This window comes from Thamnophis sirtalis, unplaced genomic scaffold (assembly GCF_051295495.1).
Source record: "Thamnophis sirtalis isolate CommonGarterSnake01/CBP01778 unplaced genomic scaffold, rThaSir2_p1.2 scaffold_3, whole genome shotgun sequence".
Lineage (NCBI taxonomy): Eukaryota > Metazoa > Chordata > Lepidosauria > Squamata > Natricidae > Thamnophis > Thamnophis sirtalis.
Window position 1 is genome coordinate 145,693,247 of NW_028261383.1, and position 17,575 is coordinate 145,710,821.

Genomic DNA, 17,575 nt, shown 5'->3' on the forward strand with positions numbered 1-17,575 from the left:
CTGATGCCTCCATCTCTTTACTCCCAAACTTCGTGATACATGTATTTCATTATTACCTTATTTATTCAAGACACTTAAATGCAATGACCACTGAAAACAAAATTAAATTGCAAGAAAATGAAATGCCCGAAAAAAACAGTAACATTTAATGATTTAATTACAAGTGAATTTTAAGACGCAAAAATAAATATAAAAAGGGCATAAGAACAAACCGCAATGCAGGAACTAAGAATTTCAAGACGAAAACTCTGAAACTAAATTAAGATTCGAGGAAAATATATATTCATGCACACTGTAAAAAGAGTTAAAAAGACACAAAAGAATATTTTTACAGAAGGAAAGCAACAAAAATCAGGTCGACAAATTTAATGCCTTAAACTGAAGAAAAATATATATATCTACACAAAAAGTTTACATGGAGCACAACAAAAAAAATTGAAACCATAAAACCGAGAAAATGTAATATCAAACTGGAGTGCATGCTAAAAAAGTACAATACAAAGAGACACGCAAAATGTTTTACAGAGCACAACAAGAATTCAAAAATGAAGCCGAAAACACAAACTGGAACGCGAAATCCAATGGAAGCAAATACAGCAATAAGAGCTGAGACAATTATTAACGAAGAAAATGTATGTACACAAAAAACAAGAAAAGAACATCAATGACTGCCTTGTGCTTGGTGAGCTGATGCCAATTTCTTGATGACTGGAACCATTTTTGTTAATCTCATTCTTAAATCACCGCGCTCTGTGATCTTCAACATGTTGCTTGGCTTAAAAGGATCGTTTGGATGGCACTAAAAGGATCGTTTGGATGGCGGATTACTTACTCTCCACTAAGTAAGTGGAAAAAGAAGCAACTTAACTTCCTCCCACAATATTGGGTAAGTGTTCCTCATTTTCACCCAAAAAGCTTCACGGCCGTAACTCTGAAAAAGTGATTGGGCTTCACAGTCGTATTTCAGATCTGTCAGTGGCTCTTGCAGTTTGGGATGAAGTTGTGCAAAGTCTGCTGTGAAAGGATTTAGCACGGAGTGGGCACTTCCAGATTTATCAGATCATAAAATCTGGTTTCCATATCTTCTTTTAGTTGCTGTAAAATGGCAGCAAAAATCTTCTGCTTGGAGTTGACGTTCATTACCAAGGCTTGGGAACTGATACAGCTCCTGGCGATTCATATTGCTTGCAAGGAGGTCCAATTTGGAAATAAATGAGCAGATTACTCCTTTGGCCTTAAAAAAAATTGATTTTATCTCCTTGCAGCTTTCCGTTCACTTCATTCAGCTTGTCAAAAACATCAGTGAGATAAGCTACATCCAGATGTTGAAGTTTAAGAGAACTGCTTAGACTTGGATCAATGGATTCAAGAAATTTGACAACTGTGTCAAAAAGGTGGTGGAATCGCCGCAAACACTTTTCTTTTGAAAGCCACCTTACTTCGGTGTGCAAAAGGAGACGTTCAAACTCCTCGTCATTTTCTTCACAAAGCTTGTGAAAAAGTCGGTTGTTCAAGGCATTTGACTTAATTTTATTCACAGCGTTAATGACGTAATGTATAGACTCATGCAAACGGCCACTCAATTTTTTTGAGACAAAGTGCATCGTTCATCTATGAACGATGCAATGGACAGTCATAACTCCAGATACAACTGATTTTAGATGAGCTTGAAATCCACGATGTCATCCAACTATGGATGCAGCTCCATTGGTTGTACATGCCACGACGTTTGTCAAAGGGATGTTTTTCTCATTAAAAAACTCTTCAACCTTTTTTAATATTGAAGAACCTTTTGTGTCGGTGGCTAAATTTTGAGGAAATAACAGCTTCCCTGATCTCTTCATTTCCGTTGATGAAACGGACATAAGCCAATAACAAGGCTTCATTTTCACGAATCGTTGACTCATCAATCTGTATCATGAATTCTGTACTTTTCAAGGTGTCAATAAGCCTTTCTTCCACTTCAGCAGCCATTTCATCAATTCTTTTTGATATGGTGTTATTGCTCAAAGGAATCGATTGCGTGAAAGTGCTTGCGCTGGGCCCCAACATGGTGGCAACAATCTGTTTCACTGTTGGTAAAATCAGTGTTTCTCCGATAGTGTGAGGTTTGCCACATTTTGCTATCAACAAAGATACTTCATAGGAACAAATGAGCCCCTTGTTGGCATTGAGTGACGATTTTCCAAATAACTTCTCAACAGTGCTGCGACCCTCAAACTTGGCCTTTAAGGATTGGAAAAATGATACCGGTTTGTCGGCTTTATCCAAATGAATTCTTACCAAATGGTCTTTCATCGGGAAGGCTTCATCACTTCATTTGAAAATGTTTTCTCACAAAGAAGACAAAACGGAAGCTGTATGTTGGAAGGAAATGGAATGAATCCCAATTTTAGGTATTCTGTTGAATATTGGCGACTTCCTCTTCTCAGCCATGTTGAGAAGTCTTCAAAATGAAAGGCACTAACTGCAAATCAAATCTTCGACTGCACTGGAACACTATAAAACACATGTGAACGTCGATAAACCTAGTTTCAACAGTTACGTTGATATTACAGCTGACATCACAGGGAACAGCCACTCAGCATGCGATATTTCGAAAAGGTGCTCACCCCTCCATCACTGCCCATTCTGGCCAAGGGTGCACCACTGTATGGGTAGAGTGAGAGGCTGCTGCACAATGGGCATGAAGATGAGCGATGCATATTCACATATGTACGGCGTTCTGTACTGAAGCTAACTGGAGGAACATTTTAAAACACAGTTCAATCCACTAATAGCAAACAATCTGATGTTTTTGTACGACAGATATACAGTGGTTCACTGTACGAAAAAAGTCTCATAAGTGTCCCCAAAACTTCTCGTTCCATTTTCCCCATATTGCCCCCCTTCTGTTCTTTCACCCCTGCATTGCCCCTTTTCATTCCATCCCTCCCTGAAAAATGAAATAACTGCCTGGTATAACCACTGCTATAGAGCACTACACATCAGAACAACTAGACACTAGAACAGTTTTTCCCCCAATGCCATCACTCTGCTAAACAAATAATTCCCTCACCACTGTCAAACCATTGACTAAGGCTGCATTACTATTGTAAGGTTTGAAAATACGTTGAGACCCATAGAAGTTTGAGAAAACATCCAAGTCACATGAGACTTAAACGGAGGCTTATCAGCCTTTAATCTTTGATTAGAGTTTAAAGACATGGTTGTCACTTGTTCTCAACATACCCCAAGGATATGTAGGGAAGAACTACTTGTCAGCATTCCAAATACCAAGCAGAATTAAATCAGAGCTGAAGGCAAAACTATGCTTAAAGTTCCAATTTAATAAGGCAGGCATGTTGGCATCTTGCTATGGAATTCCAATACTGGAAATGACATCAGAATTCCACCCAGTTAAAAGTTCATGATCTTGTCCCCACACCCACAATCCATCACATGGTCCAATCTTCTTCTTCCACGCTGGCATCCACACCCAACTTCTTCCGGTCAGGTGTACTGGTGCGGAGACAAAGGATGACCTTGGCTTCTAGTAAAGAATAAAAAACAATACATTCCACAATCCTACTCCTTCTATTCCCCCCTCCCATCGACTATACTAATGAAACAGCATAATGAAATAAGAGAAAGTATGGCAGGCCAAAATTCTAAAAGGAATATAATTGTAGGCCTGACACTACTCTTCAGAGAAGGTGTAGTTCTTTTTTATACAGACAGAAACATCAAATAACATCCTGGCTTTACAATACTCCTCACTAGCCTTATCAGCATTATCTCTTTCCTCTGTTCTCACGATTGGCCATTTGGCCCCCTGTTGTGAAGGGCACAGATCAAAGGTGAGATACGTTCTTAGGCAGAAGGGGGACATATCAAAAGTGTCAGTTTTACAGCACTTTACAGCTCCATTCTGGGATAAGTTCTATGCCCATAGATTGCAGATTGATAAGAGTTCAAATGGCAAGGGTCACAGGTTTTGACACTTGCCAGATATTCTACAGACCCTAATAACAGTGCCATAGGAAGTCAGTTGCAGGGAACAAAAGGCATTTACAGCATGCAAGGATATACCTGTATTTTTCAGAGTATAAGATGTACCGGAGTATAAGACTCACCAAGGTTTTGAAGAGGCATTTTTTTAATAAAGTAGGTGGGTAGATAGAGGATAGAGAGGGAGAGAAAGAGAGAGAAATACAGTAGGTAGGTAGGTAGAGAGAGAGAGAGAGAGAGAGTAGTTAGTTAGTTAGCTAGGTAGGTGGGTAGATAAAGGGAGAGATAGAGATAGAGATAGAGATAGAGATAGAGATAGAGATAGATAGATAGATAGATAGATAGATAGAAAGATAGAGAAATACAGTAGGTAGGTGGGGGAATGTGTGTAGCTAGGTAGGTAGGTAGAGGGATGGAGAGAAAGAAATAGAAAGAGATAGAGAGAAATATAGTAGGGAGAGAGAGAGAGTAGATAGGTTGGTAGGTATAGGGATAGAGAGAAATAGAAAGAGATAGAGAGAGAAATACAGTAGATAGGTAGGGAGAGGGAAAGAGAGAGTAGGTAGGTTGGTTGATAGGTAGAGGGATAGAAAGAGAGAAATATATATAGAGAGAGAAATACAGAAGGTAGGGAGAGAGTAGGTAGGTAGGGAGAGGGAGAGGGAGGGAGAGACAGAGAGAAATACAGTAGATAGGGAGAGAGAGAGAGTAGGTAGGTAAATAGATGTTTCCAAGTGTATTTATACATGTGCTGGAGAAGGAAATTGCTGACAATCTGCAGCACCTAAAACTTTGTTTCTGCTGGCATAGCACTTGATCAATGTAATTCTCATCAATCAGTTAAAGAGCTTTCCAAAAGGAAAAAAAAAGTTTTTGCACTCTGCAAACCTCCCAAAAATGGGCCCTTTAAAAAAAAAGGGGGGGGCATGAATAGCCTTGGGGGGAGGCTTGCAGAGTGCTCCTGGGTGGCTGGGGGCCAAAAAACAAGCAAAAAATGATCTGTTTTCTGCAAAAACAGGCCCGTTTTTCAGAGGTTTGCAGAGTGCAAAAACTTGCATGCATAGCCTTATGAAGGTTTATAGAGTGCTGCTGGGGGCTGGAGGGGGGCAACAAACAGTCCGTTTTTTTGCTCATTTCTGCCCTCCCCAGCTCCCAGGAGCTCTCTGAAAGCCTCCACAGGGCTATGCATGACCATTTTGGTGAAGGGGCGGGGCTTCAGGAGGCAAAAAACATTGTAGTCGGTGTATAAGATGCACCCAGATTTTCAGCCTCTTTTTTTGAGGAAAAAAGATGCGTCTTACACTCTGAAAAATATGGTACATTACAAATACAAGGCATAATATATGTATGTTACAAAAAACAAATGTTTCTACTAAAACCAACAAGTTTATATCCTTATTACTATTCCCCTTCACTATTAGTCTTCTCATCATTCCTATCATCCATCTCCTCCCACTTATGACTGCAGGACTGTAACTTTATTATCTGTAGGAAGTTAAAACCCACCCCTCTCCTAGAAAAATGAAATATCCTAGGAAATATTGAAAAGGCAGTATATTATACTTCCCTAGATGTAAAAAAGGGAGAAACATGTTTTATTTCCTGCAGCTTCCTGCCTACACCCCCCCCCCCTTTTGTCAATGGGCCATTAAGATGCCAAGCCAGTCTATTTACATAACAAAGACCCAACCCCATCAGCTCCAGGGTGATAGAATCAAGGCATGCTAGTATAAGCCCTTTACCCAACTGACCACATGGCATCTGAGAATTCAACCAAACCTGGACTCAGCCTAGAGAGTTGCCCCTGCATGGCCCCATGTGAGTCTGACGGCCAATCAGAATACATTTCTTACACAGGAACAGGAAACAGATAGGTGGGGCCAAACAAATTATTAAAAGCCCTGCAAGCCCCTCCCTCGGCCCTTCTTCTTCTTCACCCAACACCTGAAAGCATGTGATCACCCTTTTCCCCAGGACCTCAAGCCATGTGGTCCTGTCCACCATTAAACCATCTTTCTAAGCAGCCTCCATGTTTCCAGTGTCTTTTTCCCCACTTGGAACTGAACCCAGAAGGACATTTCTTCCAACATATCCTTACAATTTATATTGATATCGTTCCCTGATTGTTTATTATACCCTATGACTATCATTAATTGTTGTACCTTATGATACTTGACAAATGTATCTTGTCTCTCTATGTACACTGAGAGAATACACACCAAAGACAAATTCCTTGTGTGTCCAATCACACTTGGCCAATAAAGAATTCTATTCCATAGTCTTAAGAAAAAATTGAAACTCTTAATAATCTTTTGTGCTTTCAAATGTTTCTTTATATTTCACTTTGATCTCTCCCAGGTAGCAGGAGGAATCCCAAAGTATAGAATCAAGTAAGATTCAAAGAAGAAGAGTAGTTTTCATTTTTAAAAGTTGTCCCTGTGCATATTTACACCACTTTTAAGTTCAGTGAAATTCAGAGACGATTTCTTTTCAATAGCATTGAAATGGACAGCCTCAGATCGTAAATCACTCAGTCAAGGAGAATAGCCCTCTTAGACCAATCAGTTTCTATATTTTCCCCCTGCTGGCTGGCAGCCTCATTCCTTTGCTTCCTAAAGGCTGACCAACTCATTAACTAATTGCCTTGCAAGAGGCTTTGATGTTCCTGAGTGAAAGGTGCTGACACAAAAGTTCAAAGTGTTCTAGCTCTCCCTTTGAAATAAATTAGCCGGAAGAGCCTCCTTTTGACTGGCTCTCTGCTGCCTTGCATAAAGCAAGGCCATCATATCCAAAATGTGCATCAGCTCACCTCAAACTACCCAAAAGGCTGGATTTGTGTGCAGGCAGCTCCTATTTGAAAATGCTGGGAGTAACAAGAGCTAACCTTCATCCACCCTGAAGGGGGGTGCATTTATACAGGTCTGCCTTCATTGATAGTCTGTTTGAATCCTCTTCTCATTAGCCCTTTGCCACAAAGACAGGATCAGCAGAAAATATCAGCAGGTCATTAGGCAGATGCTGAACTCTGACAAATGGCAAAAGGGGTCTGCATCAAATCTCTTCTGCAGAATCTCCACCAGCTCATTAAATATCTATGGACAGCAGAGGGTTTCTCTTGCTGTGTCATGCCCCAGCTTTGGCATGGTGACAGAGCAACCTTAGGATGTCTACCTGGTACCTGTGTAAATGTGTGCATTTATCCATGAATTAAATAGTACATACATGCAGTAATTAATTAACGGCACCCTTAAATTGCAATGCTAAAATCTAACCTTCCTCTTCTCTTATAAAGCAAGCAAATTAATACCATGTGTGTCCAAGAGGGGGAGGTGTTGTTTAACTAATCAAGAGAGGTGATGCCTAATGTTTTCATGAGAATCAGACTTAAAGCAAAAACTGACTGACTGACTGACTTACTGTCTGTCTCTGTCCGTCCGTCCGTCCATCCATCCATCCACACACACATAGAGCATTTTATCCATAATGGAATTCAATTGTATCATTATTAGGCATAGCAGAGTTGACTCAATTGCACAAATTTTAAAGTTGCCACATAGAAATGGAAATTTCCTTGGGGTTTACTATTTTGGAAGAACTCATTTATCCTGGGATTATTGTGATGTGATACAGCCTTCCTGTCTTTCAAAAAGAATGAAGAGTTTTAGCATGAGATTCTGAGACTTTATTCATAATTTGGTGGATTTGTATACTTCCTCCAACACAAGGTTGTTGGATCTTTGCAAAACAATTGCAACATTTTAAAATGCATCATGACCCAAATGCAAACACAAAAGTATGTCTCTAGATCAGTGACATGTGGTGAGGTTTATGGCTGGTGAGGCACTGACACAGTGGTGGGTTTCAAATTTTTTTAGACTTGTGGACTTCAACTCCCAGAATTCCACAGTCAGGCATGCTCAATTCCGATTTAAAGTGACAGCATTTGTTTTTCTCCTTTGCAAAAAAGTTTCCTTCATTCTTTTTCTTCTCCCTCTCCCTCCTTCCTCCCTCTCTCCCTCCCTCCCCTCTCTCAAACAGACATACGCACACAGAGAAGTTGGATTGGACTATCTCTCCTACCCCTTCCCTCTCTCACTCTCTCTCTCTCAAACAAACACAAACAGAGAAGTTGGATTGGAGTTGATCCGAGCTTTTGATTGCAGGCGGAGCCACGTTGCCTTTTCAAACTTGTAATCAGTGAAGCTGGGCTTATATAGTTTTATCCAACTGTATGTTTGTGTGTGTGTGTGTGTGTGTGTGTGTGTTTGAAAAGGCAACGTGGCTCTGCCTGCAATCAAACTACACTTGGGGAGGAATCTACACTTGAGGATGAAGTTTGAATTCCTCCCCCTCCCTCTGACCCACATCTTTTCCAGGTGTTTCAGAGAGGATTTCAACTCTGCTCTTGCCTGTCATCATGGAAAGAAAAAAATGTAAAAGGAAAAAGGCAAGAACTGAGGTTAGGCTGAGCTAGTTGCTGTCAGAGAATGACTCTGCTTAACTGTTTAAAAAATCCTCTAAAAAGCGCCCTCTACACGAGGAGGCAGGAGAACGACGTGCCTCACCTATGTCAGGAATTTTTAGGCTTTTAAACCTTGCTTAATTCTGCTTGAGTGATCATAAAATGCCTAAAGTCAGACTAGATGAAGCATGTCGTTCTCCTGCCTCCTCCTGTAGAGGGTGCTTTTTTAGAGGATTTTTTAAACAGCCTGGCCTCAGCTCTTGCCTTTTTCCTTTTACACTTTTTCTTTTCTTTTCATGATGAAAGTGGTGAGGCTCTGCCTCCCCTGCCTCCCCTGACTGCACTTCCCTGCTCTAGGCGGTTGTTCTTAGACTGTTAAATTTCATACATTGTTCATTCATTAGGCTGAAATGGTGAGGTTGTTAATAAATAGAAACTTTTAGGTAGGTTTGTAAAGTTTGAACCTTTGAGTATTACCGAGCTTGCAAATGGGTTTTCTACCTGCTTCCTTTTCCTAAGAAAGGCACCACAGTTTTATGAACTGCCAAAAACGTTGTTTTTGTAATTTGTAAGTTATGCTACAGTATATTATTTGTAAATGAGTTGTTATGCATGCTTATCTGTTTTGCAGAATGTTGGACTTCAATCGGTTGAAACACTGTTGTGTCAAAAATGTCAGTTTTATTTACTTTGATTAATGTGTAATGCAGCTTTTTAATGCAGTTGAAATGGATTAAACTCTTATTATTTTTTGGCAGGATATAACTGCTGACAACTGTCCAGTATGTGATAAACTATTACTAGACTTTATCCATCAACATGGAATGCCAAAAGCTGGGTTTGAACTTTCTATAAAATATTTGATATGAGTTTCCAGCAAATCTGCCAATAATGTTTTGTATATTTACCTATTACTTTAAATAGTCTTTGGAGTGTCTATACAGAAGTGTGGGTGTTAGTAAAGATAGTGAATCTGTATGATGATAAACTGAGAACTGATTTACTCAGTACTGTTCTGGTGGGGCAATTCACTGATATTTCTTCTTACCTTCCTTCAAAATAAAATTCCTACCTATGCACAGTATCTCTCTAAGTTTACATAAAAGCAGTGGTGGAATTCAACCAGTTCTCACCAGTTCAGGAGAACTGTTTGTTAATTCTTTGTGGAGTTCTGCGAACTGCTTGCCTGCCTACCGATTCCAGTAGCTCTCACACAATGCAAACATTCCCATTTATAATTAACCAAAGGAAGGGAAAAGAAAAAGAAGAAATAACCACATAGCCATTTCCTCAGCAGAAAAAGTCTAACAAACTCAGGCTTAAAGTGCAAGGGAGGTCGTTTCCCCCCCCCCCAACTTTTCTCTCTCTTCAGTTAATAGCTCTGGCCCAGGGAGACAGCCAAGAACCATTTAACATGCAAATACTTAGTTGTGATAACCAAACCACAGGAATGCAGTCAGCACTGAAACAATAGAAATTTACAGATCATACAGATTAACAGAGTTGGAAGGGACTTTATAGGTCATCTAGTCCAACCCCCCACCCAAGCAGGAGACCCTACACCATTTATGACAAATTGTAGTCCTATCTCTTCAAAGCCTCCAGTGATGAAGCTCCCACAACTTCCAAAGGCAACTTCGGTTCCACTGGTTGATTGTTCTCAATGCCCGAAAATTCCTCCTTATTTCTAGATCGAATCTTTCCTTGTTCTTGACAGGATTAGGCCAGAGAAGGAGTTTTAAAAATGTTAATACGGAGCAGGAGTTTCTTGTCAGAGTTCTTGTGTCTTTTTAAATACACGTTTTAATTAGCAGAATTGATTTTATTAATTTGGGATAGGGTTGCAATGCTGTTTCTATGTTTATGTATTTTGATCCTGCATTTTCAGCATTTCAGAGTTAGCTTACAGTATTACACTGTAAAGATTTCAAATTATCTTGTAACTGTGTTGCTTGTGTGTGATGGAGCACCCACAACTTCTGAAGACAAGCTATTCCATTGGTTGATTGGTCTCACCCTTAGGAAATTTCTTCTTAGTCCTAGGTTGTCCTTTAGTTACTTTCCATCCATTGTTTCTTGTCATGCCTTTGGGTACTTTGGAAAATAGTTTGACTCCCTCATTTTTGTAGGAACCCCTCAAATTTCCCGACAGAACAATTAATCAGTGGAACAACTTGTCTCTAGAAGTTGTAAATGCTCCAACGCTGGAAGTTTTAAAGAAGAGATTGGATAGCCATTTGTCTGCAGTGGTGTAGGGTTTCCTGCCTAAGCAGCGGGTTGGACTAGAAGACCTCCAAGGTCCCTTCCAACTCTGTTATTCTGTTCTGTTCTGTTCTATTGAGTTGGACTAAGGAGAAATTTTCTAAGGGTGAGACCAATCAAGTTGGCTATGCCCACTCAGTCACATGACCACCCAGCCACACCCAACCAGCCTGTCATTAGGGCAGAGAACCATTTGTTAAATTATTTGAATCCCACCACTGCATAAAAGGCATACAAAACTTAAATGAGACAGCTAGCACCATGGGCTGTAAAAAGCAAATATTTATCCAAAACAAATATGGAAAACAGAAGAGAATAATCTCAATGCAGTAGTAAAATCCAGAAGTAGAATCAGGAAGTATACTACAGTAAATGAGATTCTCTTCTCTTTTTAAAAACATGGCTTTATATTTGATTACATTTGGGATTTATTTCCAATGAAAGTAATATATTTTTTAAAAACTGTCAGATTCTATCATTGTTTTGTTCAATTTATGAATTAATATTTAATTATTAAGATTGGTTTATTTCTTGCCCAACACTAATCCCACTAAAACCATTAATCTTATTTGGGCTATTAGGAGTTACTCATAGCTGTGTTAATTATCACAGGATTACAAAATTTGAGAACTCTTCAACTTGGTCCTTATTAGTTGAGTTCACTGAAGATGAACAATCTATTTCCATTAGCAAGAAAAGTCTTCTCTATGTGCTTAAGCTTTTGTTATTTTGAATTGATTTCTAATTGGTTGCATTTGGAGATATTTAACATGCTTCTTAAGTTAGCCTAATTACATATTAAATTGTATTGTTGTAATTGATCTCATAATTAAAGTTTTAAATCCCAATATGTACTATTGGTATCTGCCTTGGGCATTAACACCAAGAAAAACAGGAGATATAAACAATAATAAACAAGGTGTGTGTGTGTGTGTGTGTGTGTGTGTGTCCCACTATTATGTGTTTAATGTACTTTGTTGCAGGCTGTTGGGCTGTCCCCATGGAAACCAGCTTTTCAGTGATATTCCTACCAGGTGAAGTATCCGCGGAACTTTGGATATGGATTACTAGTGATGTAGAAAATGAGAAAACAGATTTTTGATATGATTTTTCCCAGCCATTTAGATTTCCAACAATTAAAGCCAGGTACAGGCTGAAAGATTGATGGATTGGGTTCTCCAGTTAGAACATCTGTGGGCCAGCGCTTGTCACTCCTGGGCTGTATAGACACTGTGACACTTTAATGACCCAACTGCCAGATCTCATTTGTAGTGACTTTTATTGCAGACTCCTCTGTCCCTTTTGCAAAATACTTCTGCTTCTCTTTGCAGTTCGGCCATAACTCTTCCTGCCTTTTATATCTTGCTGGTCCTATTTGCTTAGCAGGGTGAACTTTGCAATGTTGTAAACATGCACTGTTGGCAGATCTTGAAAGCAAGGGTGGCAGGTGTGGAATTACGGCCAGAGGGGCTGGGCAGCAAATCATGGGGTTAGAGTAGCTTAATTTGGTGACGCTGGATAAGGGAAACCTGTCACGCAGGAAGCGTTTATAGCCTAGTAAACTAAGAATAAAGAAAGAACAAACAGTATTTCCCACAAAATTGGAATTCCTTTAATTGATCTAGACTGTGAACAAAAGGCATTTATGTCCAATTCAGTTCCTGTTCTGACTGGTGCTCTGAATACTCTGGTTTACAGCAGAGATAAACAGCCTATGACTTTTCAAAAGACAATGGAATCCAGCGCCTACTAGTTTGAGCCACCATGGCTAATGTTCAGAAGGGATGGACGCTGCAATCTGACAATACCTGATTTCCTGCTTCTCAGAGCATCTTTCTTTGGCATTCCTCTTATTCTCCTCTTGCCTATTGAGGAAAAAACTTGGGCATTTTTCATGTTCCTGGAAGCCGATCTTCACACCCCTTTTCATCTTGTAGAATCTATCCTTCCAGGGTGGCATTCCCACTTCAGGACACAATACAATGGAGGAGAAGGCCAAATACAGTAAAGAAGTATAAAAGGTCTTATCTGTCCCTTTCCACTTTTTGATTTTGCCCTTCCAATTCACAGGAAAAGTTTCTTCCTTGGCGCTTTTGACATTGGATCAAGCAGTGATCTCTCTCTAACCCTCACCCCCTCCACTTGATAACCTGAGTGTGCATGGAATGGGATAGGATAAGACCAGTGCGTACAGTCTTGAGTACTTGAGAGTGGGGAGACTAGCGGTGGGTTTCATGTTTTGTTACCACTGGTTTTCCATGTGCGTGCTCGCTCTGCATGCTCACCTTCTGTGCACACAACCCTGCCGTGCATGCGCTTCTTCTGTGCATGCGCACCTTCCACGCATACACTTTGCTCATGCATGCATCTTCTGCACATGCGCCCAGACTCAAAGACGTGCTTAAATAGGACAGCATAGAGCTGAGGTGGGTGGGCGGGGATGGGAACATCTGTGATTTCCACTACCAGTTCAGGCAAACTGGTCCAAACCGGCTGAATACCACTTCTGGGGGAGACCTTCTCCAAAAGTAAAACACAAAACCCAAGTATTTCTGAACTGGCAAGATATTCCCACAAGAGGCAGTGACAGCTTAACTATGGAGACTTTCCTAAAGAAGATGGGTGCTCCACAACTTCAAATGTGGCCCTGCTTTATCCTATTGAATTGAATGTGCAATACTTGTTTTTCTTTGAACAAAGGGGGGGGGGAAGCCTCGGAAGTCCTCAATTTATGACCACAATTGAGCCCAAAATTTCTATTGCTAAGAAGGCAATTGTCGAGTTTTGCCCCATTTTATGACCTTTCTTATCACAGTTGTTAAATGAATCACTACACTTGTTATGTTAATAACAGAGTTGTTAAATGACTCTGGCTTTCCATTGATTTGGCTTCTCAGAAGGTTGCAAAAGGTGATCACATGACCCCTGGACCCTACAACTGTTACAAACCCGTTGCCAAGTGTCTGATGCTGCAATGGTCATGTCATAAATGGTCATCAGTCACTTTTGTCAGTGCCATTTTAACTGTGAACAGTCACTAAACTAAACAATGGTTCTAAGTTAAGGACTATCTATGTTTAGCTATAAAATGTGAAGAATGGCATATGCCTTCCCCATTTCTTTTCTATGTCCTAGCATCAACCAAAGGAAAAGGGATGTCTGTTTTTGTGTTAAACAAGTCACAGTAACAGCCTTTCAGGATGAAACTCTGGATTTAAATGCTTCAAATAATAAATACACCATTATCCTTTAAGCAAATATTTCTGAGCTCCTTTACATGCATTTGTGTCCTATTCCTTAGGGCAGTGTTTTTCAACCACTGTGCCGCGGCACACTAGTGTGCCGTGACATAGTGTAAGGTGTGCCGTGGGAAAAACACGCAGCCGTTTCAAACTGCGCCACAGGCTCCCGAAGCTGAGGGGAATAGCTGCTGCTGCCTCCTCCTCCTCCAACAGCACTGCCGGATTTGCCGCCAACGCTGCAGCCGAGGTGAAGCCTCCAAAGCTCCCGCAGGCACCCCCACCCAAGGCAGTGGCGGCGGTGCCTCCCCCTCCGGAGCACCTCAGCTGGGCTCTGGGTTACCCCTGCCGCCGCCTCCACCTCCGTGGTTTTTCAGAAGCCATGAGGCCTTTTTCCCTGCTCCCCCCCCTCCGCCGCCTTCCTACTAGCTCCCGCGGCCAAATGGCTCCTCAAAAGCATGGCGGAGGAGGAAGGGGGAGGGATAACATGGGGGCCAGCTCAGGTGCTCTGCGTGGAGGCTAAGTCAAGGACTGGCTGTATTGCAGAGGAACTGGGAGCCACCCAAGGATTTCACGGTGCTACGAGGAGAGCGAGCCTCTGAGCAGCTGCGGGGAGCCTGCCTGGCCAGGAGCGACCTTCGGCTGGACGGAGGGGCGAGGGCTGCCTGGAGAAACAGCGAGGGCCCTTTTGAGCTAGTGAGCAGGAACGTTTGTGGAGCACACCGGTTATGTGTGGAGGCTCCAAGCAGAGCACCTGAGCTGGCCCCCGTGTTATCCCTTTGAAGGACCGTTGTTAAGGGATTTTTTTTTCTAAAGGGTTAGGGGTGAAAAGGTCTTGTAACTTGACAGCTTTAAGACTTGCAGTTTCTGAGCCAACATTTTGGTTGCTAAGCAGGACCGTTGTTAAGTGATACTGATATTATATAACACTTTTAATTAAGCAGGTACCTTGAATAAACATAACTTTGAGTTTCAAATAATACTGATTTCGTTGTTGTCTTAGGTGACATCTGTGAAAAAATTCAGGTGCTCAGGCATGAAAATATGCCGCTCAAACACTATACTTTTCTGCTCACACTGAAAAAAAATTAGAGGGAACATTGTCTGTATTAAGTCCCTGTGGCCCCGCGTTTACTTTAAAAACGCAGGGACCGCCAGGAGGTAGCGCACGCAGGGACGTCACTGATGTCCCATGCGTGCGCCCATAGCAACAATCGCGGAGGATTCAAGAGAATTACTTTATATATAGTCAATATAGGCACAGTTAAATTTTTTTAACATTTTCTAATGGTGGTGTGCCTCGTGATTTTTTTCATGAAAAAAGTGTGCCTTTGCACAAAAAAGGTTGAAAAACACTGCCTTAGGGCTAGGGTCTCCATCTCCAGTATCCTTCTTATGTGTTGGACTTACAACTCTCATTATATCTGGCTCACAGAACAGGAGTGGAGAACAATGCCAAAGCATTTTCTTCTTTAGATAAAGATTTAATTATGCCTAAGCTATTAAATCTGTATTTCAACTAGGTTGCTTCAAACTGTAAGTCCAGAATGTATTTCTGCGTATCCTTAGGCACTGATTCATAATATCCATGAGATATTGACTGCATTATGACAGAATGCGAAGCCATGACTTGCTTAACCATGGTTAATTGAATAAACCACAGGTGACTGGGTTCATCTCAAATATTAAACTATAACCTAATATTGGTAACCTGCAAATTTCCCAGCATACTAATATTGATTTAAGTGATTGATTATGTGCCATCAAGTAACTGCGAACTTTTAGTGGCATAGATTTTCTCCCCGATGATCTGTCCTTAAACTGGACCTTTGGCCCTTCCAATGACATCCACATCACTACTATAATCGAGTCCATCCACCTTGCTGCTGCTTATCCTCTTCTCTTTCCTTCAGCTTTCCCAGAATTAAAACCTTCTCCAGAAAGCTAGGTTTTACCACATATTGTGTCGGAAGTAGGGTAATTTAAGCCTTGCGTGAGAACTCTGGTGACAGAGCTGCCATCCTTCACTTGCATGCATGCTTTGCTAGATGCCAGCCTGCCATAAGACATGGGGAGAGAGGGGGAAGCTGTTGGAAGAAAAGAGGGGAACCGAAAATGAACTTCATGCTGTTCTGAGACATCCCAAGGCTGCAAATCTGGGAATGGAATTCAACACTTATCCATCTACAGGGATGTCTAGGAATAAGACTGGACAATGGGGAGATAATAGGCAGTGGAAAGGAGAAGGGAAAGTTAACTAGGGAATCTTTGGGCACAAATATTTAGATTCAGTTTTGCTACTATAACCACTTCTGGACATAAATTGTTTCAACTCCTACCCTCAAAACGATGCTATAGAGCACTGCACACCAAGACAACTAAACACAAGAATAGTTTTTTCCCCAAATGCCATCCCTCTGAACAAATATTTCCCTCAACACTGTCAAACTATTCACTAAGGCTGCATTACTATCACTATTACTATCTCATCGTTCCTATCACCCATCTCCTCCCACTTATGATGGCAGGACTGTAACTTTGTTGCTTGTATCCTTACAATTTATATTGATATTGATTGTTCTCTGATTGCTTATTTGTACTCTATAATTATCATTAAGTGTTGTACCTTATGATTCTTGATGAATGTATCTTGTCTTTTTATGTACACTGAGAGCATAAGCACCAAAGACAAATTCCTTGTGTGTCCAATCACATTTGGCCAATAAAGAATTCTGTTCTGTTCTGTTCTGTTCTATTCTATTCTATTCTATTCTATTCTATTCTATTCTATTCTATTCTACTCCACTCCACTCCACTCCACTCCATTCCATTCCATTCCACTCCATTCCACTCCATTCTACTTGGCATTAAGTAAAAGTAACCTTTTAGCTACTAAATGGAGTTGAGAATGTTTCTTTCCTAGAAGACCAGGCTGGGTCAGGTCTAACATCTGGGTTAATTTGTTCAGTGGTCCATTTGTTTCTTTTCTTGGTTGCCCATGGTATCCTCAGGAGGCTTCTCCAATACCAAAGCTGAAAGGCATCAGTACATTTCCTATCTTGAGTCTTCAAAGTCCAACTTCCATAGAGTGTCAAAGGGAACATGGTGGCTTGCACACATCTGTTCTTTATAGGTATAAGTACATCACAGCCTTGGAATATATTTTCCAAATACTGAAATTGCACCATTGAAATTCAGTGCCAAAATGGTCAAATTTCAATGATGCATTAAAAAAAAAGTATCCCCCAAAGCTTATTCTGCCCACCAAATCTTCCAAAGTAAGGTATTGCTTCTTCTGGTATCATCACAATGTCATCAGGAAGTCTTCTGCAGCCTGACTAATAGGCATATAGTCAGTTCCCAGCTCATAGAAACTGTTCCCCACCATCATAAGCATGGATTACAGAGCAAATGACTTGTCATAGAACACTAAATCACAAACAAGGAAACCACATTTTGACTTTAATATATGTTACAAGACCCCAATGGCTATATCTATGTAAATAAATATTTATTATGTATTTATCCCATACCCTGGTAATGATAGATGAGATGATTATCAGGCGTAATGCAATCCTGATAAATAATTTGAAACTACTGTTTCTTGTAGAACTGGTAAATC

The 17,575-nt window shown here is 40.7% G+C and overlaps 1 pseudogene; it reads right to left on the reverse strand.

The window, feature by feature from the left end:
- Window positions 1-1,607: 1,607 nt before the first annotated feature.
- LOC148048215 (SCAN domain-containing protein 3-like) lies at window positions 1,608-10,535 on the reverse strand (annotated as a pseudogene).
- Window positions 10,536-17,575: the final 7,040 nt, after the last annotated feature.